We start from the raw sequence: 11974 nt of genomic DNA on the forward strand, positions 1-11974 counted from the left end.
AAAGGCATGGGGAATTAATGACACCACAAACTGGGAATGGCAATTAGATATCTAAGAAAAGAAATATGAGGCAGTAGCAACTATAGGTGAAAAATGGATATAGGACCAAAACCCCTTAACCACCCTGACAGTTACATCTCTGCCTGTAAACAGCAAATCAGTTACGCACAGCAGCTCTTAATAAGAAAAGAGCTAAAAGCTGAGAACATTTTCAGAAGGGCAGAGGATGATAAACCATTTCAGTCTTGAAAAGGAGGCTCCTCTTTATTTCAATACCAGTCAGGCTTAATTCTTTGCTCACAGAACACTGAAAACAAAACACAAGGCTTCATCTCTTGATCAGGTTCTACTGTTGTTAGGATATGTAAGAGGAGATTAAATTGCCACAAAGCAGCAAGAGAAACCTTTTTTCCCCTTTTTTTTTTTACACTCTCTATAATACTACATTGTAGATAAAAAGAAGGAAAAGGTTTATCTGGCATAACAGGCTGAGCACTGGATGTTTAAGGACAGCTCTAGGTGAAGAGCAGTCCGCCTTATATCCCTCTTCCTGTAGGTGGTAAGCTTGGTCCTCAAGACAAGTCTTGCAGGGATGCTGGCGAGACTTGAGGGAGAGCTGATGGGTGGGATCTCTGCCTGGTGATCAGATCAAGAAACATGAACGAAAGACTCTGAGCAGCAGATATCCATGAAATGGGACAGTCTGAGGTTTCAGGTGTCCTGTGTGGTGTTTGGGGTGGGATGAGAGACCATTTCCTTACAGAGAGCACTAGTGGAGCTCTCCATAACAGAATAAGGAGGAGTTGGGGTAAGTCTCCCCACGCATGTTTAGGTCAGTCCCAGCATGCCTACTCATATTTACAGCTGATGGAGTGCAGCCCAGCTCGATCCTGGAAGCCCCAGATCCACATTAATGTGGCAGGCCCAGGTTAGGTGGCTGGTCTATGGGACAACACGGAGTTCCTTGTGGTGACAGGTGCTGGTCACCATCCTCCCAGGAATGCTGCTTCAGTGCTCTCTTTGGTTTGTGGGTTTTCCTGAAGTAGCTGATTTCCTTCAATGGAAAGGTAATTTCTGCCTCATATTCACTGTGCCACCGTGTTTCCTTTTGGTTAGGCTGGCTTAGGGTTCAACATTGAGGGGGAGTCAAATCTATTGAACTATGGCTGTGAAAATAAAAGGAAAGCAACACTAAAGAGAAAGCAGACAAAATGCCACAGCCTCTGACACTTTCAGAAAACAAGAAGTGCATTCGTTTGCACTAATGTTAAACTGATGCAGAGCAAATACAAAAGGCTATTAAATCTAAATGGCGTATTTTAATACCCTCTTTGCACTATCAATAAAAAGCGTTTAGCGGAGGTGACCTGGATCTTTCCTGACTTTTTCTCCACACAGACTACAGTGAATGAAATGGACTCTGTTTATCTGAGATCCCTCATAAGATTTCATCTAATACAAGCCCTCAACATTCTGTGTTTGTATTTATTTTCTCATAATCTCTAAAATCCTACAACTTGTGGGATAGGAACCTGCTACTTGACACACATCTCACACATCCTAGAATGTCCTCTGCGCAAGGCTATTTCTGTAATTAATACAAAGAAGAGAAGATCCCTTCTGCTTAATGGCTGCTTGGCCCCAGATTAACTGTGTAAAACATATAAGCCCACAACAGGAAGGGAAACCAGCCAGAAACAGGCTATCCCTCCCTGAATTCTGAGTGATTTTTCTGTACAGTCAGTTTCTTAAGAGCAATAAGCTGTTCAAATGACAGTCTTGTTACCTAGCAGGGGAAAAAAAAAAAAAGCATTTATCTACCATTACTGAATAATGAACACTTGAGAACAAAACTGAAGTACACCAAGATGCTAAATATACAGATAAACTTGACAGCCCACTATTTGTTCTCCTTCCTAAAATAAACTGCTAAGAATGTGATTATGTTCTAGGTACATGACCATTTGCAGGAGTAGAAATATTGTTGCCCGTGAGCTATAAAAGAAAGGATTTTTATCCTTCAACAGAAGAGGTAAATGCTACTGACTTATGTACCAACAGAGCAGAGGTAAATGAGTCAGCATGTTCTGTGCTTGAGGATGCTGGGTGCAAGGCTGGAAACAAGCAGAAGCTCCTCATTTTTTACCTCTGTGCAAGGGAGGCAGTCCCAAGGCCCACTTTGGAGCTATTCCTAATAAAAACACCTCTGTAAAATAGCAAAGAGTATTTGGTCATGGCAATCTATACTTCAGCATGATATGGAAATTACTGTAGCAGAGAAACTTTTTAAATAAAATGAAAAAAAACTTATTAAAAATCATAGTTAGAATTTTTGGAGGGGAAAAAAGGGTGCTCAAAAACCAGTCCTTACTGTTTACATCCCCAAAAGCCAGAATTAGATGCCTTCCCTGTAGGCACTTTAAGCAGAAAGGGCAAAGATTCCATAAACATTGTGACTGAACTGCCCTTTAACATCGGTGAGATGGTGACTGAGCATAAAGGCACTCCCAAAGAACTGTCCAGGGGAAATGAACATTGTCACTGACTCTGCTGAGTATCTTCTGTAAGTAAAGGAATTCAGTTTTGAAGTCTGTTACCAGCATCTTTTAGTGAATGACCAAATACAACGTTTATCAATCTGAAATAGAAAAAAAAAAGCATGGAAATATATATATGCTGGTAGTATTGCCTACTGACACATTCGGGCACTATGGTCCCAGTTTTCAGTGCCTGCAGGTGTAGTTTCCTACTGTTTTGTTCTTTCTTCTTAGGCCAGCCATGTCACACATTTGTGAGTCATCTTTTAGAGCAGTTTTCAGATTGTCCTAGCATCAAGCCGCAACCGAGTGCCTCACCAGGAACAAGGACACAGCATGCCCTGATAGTCTTAGCTGTGCCATCCTGCACTCAGCTGCCCTCCTGGAGTCCTAGAAGGTGTAATGAAGCTACATTACCTGTCCCAAACCATGGAGAAGTCATCTTCTGTACAGACAAAAAGCTCTTGGAAACACTTGTGCCCATGATGTGGGATCTAGCATGCAAATATAAAAATTTTACAGCTTCATTTCAATAAAGTGACCCTAAACCGATTGCCTTTTCACCCCTCTCACCTCTCTCCCCTATCCTAATTTGTAAGTTAAGCAGTGCCACCCTCACAGTATTGACAGGATTGACTGCACTATCCAGTTTGAAATGTCAAAGGCATCCTCTGGAAGTGCCAAGCCAAATTCTTACATTCTTTATCCACTTTGCTCATGGAAGGCCTTACAGCAGCTGGTGAGGCAGATCACACTTACTTCTGCATTTAAAAGAAGTAAATGCTGGTAACAATTCAGCCAATGCTCCCAGCCAGGCCGCTGCCCCGAAAAGGGCACGCTGCTTTGTTATTTTACCCTTCACCTTTGCACAGTGAGAAAGAGTAGCAACTAGCAACAGTCATGGTGGTGCTCTTTGTGATGTAATTAGAACAAGAAAGAGACACTTAAGCTACTAATTTGATTTAGGCTGATGACCCAGGCCAACTTTTCACCAGATTCTCTGCCAATCAGATGAAAATGGTGCTGTATCTCCAGTTCTCACCCATTCAGCTTTCCATGCCCACAGGATTTTTGATCCTACATATCTACCTACCAGGTAAGAAGCCAACAGCTTCAAAATCAGAGCCTCCCTTGGCCTCATACTTTGTGTATTGGTTAGTACACAAACTTTGAAATCTTGACTACCAAAGAAGAAAATCAATGTCATTTTGAATCAGACAAGGAGGGAGGGGGAATGAAAAGCACATTTTGCACACTCCCGACAATGTTTAAAGGGCTCTTTTTAAATTTACACTTCCTGATTATACGGACCTCTGTAATAACTTACATTCCAGCTCTTCCAATTTCAGCAGGAATGAGACACCTCAAAGGAAAAGGAGGTTTCAGGAAATGATTCAGAAATTGGTATTATCACTTGCATCTGTTAAGGCTTGTTCTTTCAGCTATATGTTTGGTTTTGCAATCTAGCATAGTTAGCGTCTGCTAACTATCATCTCACTTTACTGATGCGGTTGGAAAACACAAGGGAGGGGAGAAGGGTGAGCTCCTAGTGCTGTATCTCCAAACAGTGAAGAGAAAGATCATTTTACACCTGAGGCTTTCTGCAGTGCGTGTACTGCCCAGTTCAGAAGATGTGACCCAGATGATTTGTCCTTACATTCAAATAACAAACTCTCAGATTTCTGAAAATATTTTTAGATTTTTTTTTTTCCCCTTACTGATTCAAATCCTTTTTAAACCTCCTGGTTCTCTGGTTATGCTAGATGTCTGCCAGCCTCACTAGAATTCTTGATGTCTTTCTCCAGAATGACCTTTATCTTATACTGAACAAAAAGCTTCAGAGAGTAAATATAAGGTCTTCCTTACCATTTCTGTGTTTATTTTGCTGCAGGCAAGAAAATTGACACCACTCCCACCTCACAGGAATATTTCTTATTTAGAAAAAAAAAAAGCAAATAAAGCACAGAGAAATCAAGTCATAACAGATACTGATTGCACAGTGTCCTCTCTCCCAGTCAGTAATGAATCACTTCCTCAGTGCTGTGAGAAAGGGGCACTGAGTTGCTGAAGGTGCCTGATTTCAAAAGAAACTAACTAAGAGTCATGATGCCATGCTGTACTTCTTGGAGAGGACCCAGAAAAAGAAAATATACAGGAATTTGTATGGCTAATAGTTGCTTTTAATTTTTGCCCTACAGAGTCTAGGCCATTTTGGAAATTAAAAATTAAACGTAGAATAAACGAGGGTAAATTATCAACTACTCCAACTTCCAGAAGATCATCCCATATGACCTGAAGACTGCTGTACACCTCAGAAATCCTGCAGAGCCATGCACAAGGCCTTTACTTTTACCCTGCTCTCCCTCCTTGTGACTGCCTCGGCATGCAAGTGCTGATGGGGAAGCTCCTCCAGGTCCCTTAGCTGGGGCCCATGCCCCGCAGATTGTACTCACAGCTCGCTCCTCTGGCCCCAGTGGGTCAGACAGTAACCAAAGGAAGAGAAAATATCTGTCCCAAAGTCTAGAACCAGCTACTATTCATTATTTTACCGAGATTTGATTAAGTGTAAGGAGCCTAGCACAGGTACCTGATGGGGCTGTAGCTGGCAGGCCTGTTCCCTCTGCAGGCTGAAGTGGCTCTGATGCTCCTCACCTCCGTCTTGCACAGTTACGCAGTGAGGCCGTGAACTGTTGGATTTTAGAGTGTTTCAAGCAGGCAGTGGCTACAGTGCAGAGGAAGATTAATTGTGCCATGCATGTAGCTCGTACAACAGTTCTGCAAGCAGCCTCTTCTTGCATTAGCTGAAGTGATGACTCCTTCACCACAGATACCAGTGGGATGGAGATCAGACTCTGTGTTTGCAACTTTTTGATTCCTCACGCTGAAATAGGCCACATACAGGCAGTGCTGTCATTTTTTATTAATCACAGGTAACACAATTGTGGTCACTGCTATAGGCTGTTTTGTTGCTATATATAATCTTGCAATATTCACACAATTTTTGCAAAGCAAAATGAGAATAAGGAACTAATCCCCCTCAAAATGTCTCATGGCTTTGAGGAAGAGCGCTTTATCTATGTGTCTAGAGGCTAATTGTTCAAGTCCCAGCTGTTCTGCCAACTGTGGTTAATATTTTTCTGCCCTTCACAACCCAAGACATTACATTCAATTCCAGAGTAACTACTATTCCCCAGTTCTGCAGAAAAAAAAAGGAAGTCTAAAAGTGATTTGGACAGCATTGAAACCAGGACTGACAGTCCAGTAAGGGCTCTTGCACCGACTGAGCAGAAGTCAAATCAGATGCTTCTAGAATAATTTGCTTCCTATTGAATTAACAAATAACTTCAAAATTTGTGTTAATATATCTTTTATTGCTGTACATTTGTTACTTTGGCTAACAGCATCCAGCCCTTCAAGGACGAGCTGTGGCAGCCTCCATGCTTAGCTGGCACTGTGCTTCTCAGGCTGCAGCGTGCACTCCAGCGGTGGAAGGCCAACCACCTCAAACCAGTACACAAACTGGAGTGTAGACTGATGCTACTGACAAGAGCGGCAGCTGTCAAAAACGAAGAAATAACCTTGTGCGCCCGTTGTCCTAGGCAGCTTCGTATGTATTCCCAGAAACAAGGTGACTGGATTTTGCAAAATCCAAAAAGATTAGGACTTAATATAATAAGCCTCTTCCCAGGACACAAAGTGTGGCAAATGTATGATACAGCCTGTCACCTCTTGATACCAAATGAAATCTTGCCCGGCTTAAGCAGGGATTAAAATTTATTCCTAGCTAATTGATGTTTGGAGTCACCACACTAGATTAATTAGTCTCAGCTCGAGCTTCTGCTTCACGTACTTGCCTGCGGAGCTTCGAGGTAGTTTTTTAGGTCAAGCACAAACTCTCGTTGTGTGTTTGTGCAGTGCCAAGCACGAGACAGTGCGGAGCCTCCCAGAAAACTCCCGGCGGTAAACCCACCATGTGGGGCTGCAAGCAATTCAGTCTGAATTTGGAAAGACTGGCAAAATTATAATAATCTCCCAGGGCCATGCTGGTGGGAGTGCACAAAGCAGCAGACAGACAAAAAAGTCAGGGATTATTATCACTTAATGTAGTGGACTTTGGTCTAATTTAGTGATAGTCAACATTTTGCTGCTGCTGGTGGTGTAAAATAGTGAGCTGCTGTGATCAAGTACGTCCTGTGTCCCAAAGCACAACAAAACCCAATGCAACCACAACTGATGGAAACTACAGAAAAGGAAATCAACTTAAAGAGGCATCCCAGAGAATTTCAGTAGCCGTTATGCCTACCTATTTCCATATTTTTTCTTTCTAGAGTACATAGTGGTGACTGGAAAATGAATTGTTTTAATTCCAAGCTGGGAGAAAAAGGCAAATTATTGTGATTTTTTCAATTAATCAAAATTTTTGCAACACAAGCTCACAGTCAAAACATGTCAATAAATTATAAATGTTTCAGTTCTGTTAATTTATGCAAAACCAATTTAAATAAAGGCAAAACCCAAGACACTTCATTCTGCATCTGTTCAACAAGACAAAATAATTCCAAAATAATTCTCCTCACTTTAAAATAGAGTTTGTTCAAAGTAAAAGATATAATGGGGAGAGGAGAAGAACTAACAGACAGAAAGTTGTTTCTTTATAAAAACTCTTGCAATAAACCACTTTTTGTTAGCTTTGAGTACAAGTACTTCTTTAAAATTATATGGAGAAAAAAGATGGAAGTGAGAAGGATTGAATGATATTAGAATAAAATTCCAGTTAAAGAAGGACAACAGGCAATTCATTCTGATTTGGAGCTAGGAGTGTGTTAGTACCATTCCTCCCTTTGGGGGACTGTTTACCTTCAATCAAAACAACCCTGTCTCAGTTCACCAGAAATTCAGGACAAGCTGCTGTAACAAACTGCCAATTGCAATTCAGTCAGGATTTCATCCTACTCCAAAAAACAGCCATCATAAAATTTTTACATCAGAAAATACATCCCGTTACTGCACTTTAGGGTTTCATATTATTCCAGCTATTTCTTCCATTACCAGCCCTCAGTCCACCAATTCTGCCTCAGCAGCCTGCAAGCAAAGCCTCTCTCAGAACATCTCCATGTTGTACCTAAAGTGTTTCCAGAGCAAAAATTACATCATTCTGGGCCCTGTATGGAATCTGTAGTGTTTTTCACTGCACAGTCCCAGATTATGGCCATTGTGCATATCTGTTCCTGCCCTTCCTTTAACACAGTAGAGAAAACCAGTTACAATGAAAGGGACAACTGGTACCAGCTGAAGTCACCTTTCTATGAGTTGTTTCTTCAGAGATGTTCTTTGTATTCACAAAAATCACGTTTTCTAAGTGCACGATAACGTTATTTGACTGTACAGCTCCAACGGATGGGGCCATAGGCACGCATGTGTACTGCCTGTGCTGTAATCCTACAATCGCTCATCCCATAGAGGTGGTCACAGCAGCAGCAGCTGGTTGCGTGAAGGGGGTTGCTAGGCAAGTGCTCAGGAAGGTTTTAATTTCTGAATTGGAAGTAGGGAAATGTGACTGTAGGCAACTGCAGATAAGCTGGACTGTGTGGGCCATGTACTAAGAATCACTGGTAGAGTTCAAAAAATAATAGATTTGATCCAGGAACACTTGAGGGTTTACAAACTACATCATAAAACTTTATTTTTTAGAGTCGCTGTCTTCACTACACTTGAAAACATGAGAAGGACAAGAAGAGAAAGTGTGTTTTTGCTACAGTCTCTCACACCTTGAAATCTGTGGGGAAAAGTGTAAATATTTCTGTCTCCACCCTTCCAAGAAGGCCAGGAAAGGCAAAAAGGGATATTTGTACGGAGGCTGCATTCTCATTCCAGTACCAGCTTTTTTAACAGCTAATGCATAATACAAAGTTTATCCTGACAAGTCGTTTGAATATTGCTCTCCGGAAGCATGAAGCACTGCCGTTAAACCTACAGCACTGATAACGTTGCTGTGTGCACTGGAGCCTTTCCCAGCTGCCAGAAGCTCTTCCAGGAGGTGCTCCTTCAGAGTATTTGTAAACACCTACACACGCCACTGAAGAGGATTACAGAGATTTGTGAAAGGGGAACTAAAATGCCTATAAAAAGAAGCATTTTCTTATTAGATATGGAGGTGTTTTTTTTTTCCTTCTGGAGTTTTCACTTCTGGATAGCAGAAAAAGAAATATGGTAAACATACTTCTTGATTAATTGCAACAGCAACATAGGACATCAATTAATAAGCATTTTATAATCCTCAGACACATTTAGTAAATCTCCCTTCTACTATAGACTTTCATCAGGCGCATAAATGCAAAGAACAAGGGAAACCACACATAACATTCGTAATAAAATCATCCAAATTACTATCATTTAAACTGTTTATAGAATAGATATACAATGTTTGATCATGAGAGATAAGGAAAAAAAAAGTTGGCATGAAATTAAAAAAACCCAAAAGGTCATAAAAATGAGCCTTAAAAAAAGTCATAAAAAACCCTAACCGCCTCACACAAAAATGATTGCAGTGATAAAAAAAGTGCATCACAGATGATTTGTTCCATCTGTATGTTATTTGCCACTAAGCACTCTATCAACATCATGGGGTAATTTCAAACTGCTGCAGGATTATGACTTAACTCTACTACATGTTTATAATAACAGAACAAAAAAGTAGCCCCGTCTCAGCCTGCAGCCTTGCTGCTGGGCCAGGCAGTAAGAGCTGGGAGGCTTCTGACGTGGGGTCAGGATTTTCTTGTTGGAGGAGAGGGTACTGTGACCAAGGTATTTTCCTGCTGTAATTAGGTACATTGTATCTGCATTTGATATATAACAGGGCTTTGCTTCTATTTTTTGAGGAAATCCTACATTAAAAAAAAATATATATATTTCTTTACAAGTTGCCATTCCTATCTGTTCTGTTACTTGGGAACATCGCTGTCATAAAGCATCACCTCTGGCCCCAAGTTAGTAGGAACCATTTGAAATGACACACTGAAAATTAAATACATCAGCACCCAGACACTCCATAGTGTAGAGGAGGCCCTCAGGACAGGTTCAACATGGCAATTATCCACAGGAGCCTCTGAAACATGTGCAGCTCCAGCTGATTTCAATAGGAACCCAGCTTACTGTCTCAAAAAAATTTGTATCAGATGTGTTAGTTTACAAATTAAAAATATTTATCCTCCACTACCTCCTCTTCTCTTCTGCCCCTCAAATTACAGACCCTTTGGACAGGATTATGAAACTTTAGCTAGGTTATCTTCGCATATGCACCATGAGCAGTATATGGGCTTTGAAGGCCAAGCCACATTTCATGGAAAGCTGGCTGAACTGGGAGAAACATGTGCACTGCACTTTTGCTATTGAAATTCAAATTCATTTGCACTCTCAGAAACAGATGACATAAGCAGTGTTTGATCTGATTTCCTTTTAATGGAAGATATGATACCAACTGCTCCATGTATTTATAAAAATGCACACATTCCCTTTTGATTTTATTTAGCACTCACTTGCAGGGATATGCTCAAGGGAATTCATTTTGGGTTGTTATCACCAAGAACCATAGAAACATGAGCTCTTTCCCACCATATAAATACATCTGCTTTGTCAATATTAAATAATTTCTAGCTTGATTCTCTGAAAATGTGATGACAAAAATAGTTCCTACTTCAGAAACAAATCCACTCCTGAAGTGTGATCAGAGTCACATCTGCTGAATTTTAGTGATAAAAGCAAGTTGTCGTCATGTCAGATGCTAGGGCTGTAACAGGTAAGAGCACATGCTCTGGAATCCAAGGACAGAAGTCTGATATACTGTTAAATGAAATACTCACTAAAGAGTGGGGTGTGCAGGGTGCTGAGAGTCCTGCGTTCCCAGGTCATGTGAGTGGCAGTGCAGGCTGCTCAGTAGTGCAGGAGTGTCACTCGTTAGAGGCTTTACATCTCTGGCTGTCATTTGTTATCAAGCAGAGATATATGCAGCAGAGACTTTGCTAATGAGGTATAAAGGCTACTTCTCCACACAGACTCAGGATGAAAGTGTGCTTATTTACCTCTGATTTTGTGTATTATTTTTCTGTGTGCCAGTCACAGCTGTTAATTAAACAGAGCCGCTCCTGTAAATGCAAAGGGAAGTAGGGCTCCAGGGCTGTATACACGCGCATTTCAGTAGCTTCAAAAATAAGTACGTAAGAACTTCACCGAATAAGCTAACAATTACAGTAGAGGATTGCGGGGCCTTCCTAAAACGATCTTTAGCAGCGAGGGAGGAGGGAGCCCTCTTCAGCAAAAGGGAACTCTGGAGGGAGAGTAGCTGTAGCAGGTCTTCATTTAACAACTTCTTAGCCTCCAAAATTCCCTTAATTAACAAACTCAGGCAGAATGAAAGAAGTTACAGAGGTACAGCCAGCCTTCCCACCCTAGGCTCTTAATCCCTTTATTCTCCTGTCAGTTGGTTAGGTGAGAGGAAATATTTGCCATTATAGGTAAAATCTGAGTCCTGCTATACTCAGCAGAACTCTCACTCTCTTTGATGGGATCAGGGTTAAGTTTTGACCACCAATCTCAATATCTGGTTTTAGGATGATCAGAAGCCAACCATCCAACTTTGAAAACATAATGATCAGGATAGATTTTGACTTGCCTTTGAGTCACCATGAGTCAGCCACCAATACTTTTACTCAAACAAAAATGAAGCATCAGTTCCTGCGCAAAATCATGGAAATAAACGTTTCTGCGTGACACTCAGGGCCTTTCCTTCAGCATGTGTCCAGCCTAGCCCAGCCCAGCCGGGGAGGATTATCCTGGAGCATCCTTTATATCCCACAGGAAGATCAATGGCACAGTGACCTCAATGAGCATACACCTTCCTTTCAGAAACTCCTCTGCTGGTCATGGAAACAGGGCATCATCCTGAGGAGTGAAAGACAGCTCACTTTCACTGCCTGTACAGATATGGTGGTATTTACTGGTTTAACCACTACACCGTAAACACAGACACAGAACCATAAACGTAAATATCTGCTGGAAATACTATGCTGGAGTTTCATTTTCGTAACTGTTGTTTGGCTGTGTTCAATCAAGTAGATTAAGATTACTTCTCAGTAGTCATTTCCCATTGCTTTCAATGCCTTCATCCCTCATTGAGCATCAGAGAAGTAATCGCGTTGATGGTAATGCTTTCACAGTTTGTATGGCACAGAGAGTCTTCATATAAGGAAGAAAGGAATTATACATGAATAAGATAGTGAAGGCACAAGGGAAAGGAAAGAGGAAAGTGATTTAGCAGAGCATTTCAAATGTTTTAATAAATCATAAATTTACACTGAAATGTCACTTTAGCGAGTTTCCCTTACACTGATCACTGAATGACAATATATTCTTTGTGTGTATGTGAAAGGCTGTAATATGCT

The sequence above is a fragment of the Chlamydotis macqueenii genome, chromosome 4 (assembly GCF_036417535.1).
Source record: "Chlamydotis macqueenii isolate bChlMac1 chromosome 4, bChlMac1.mat, whole genome shotgun sequence".
NCBI lineage: Eukaryota > Metazoa > Chordata > Aves > Otidiformes > Otididae > Chlamydotis > Chlamydotis macqueenii.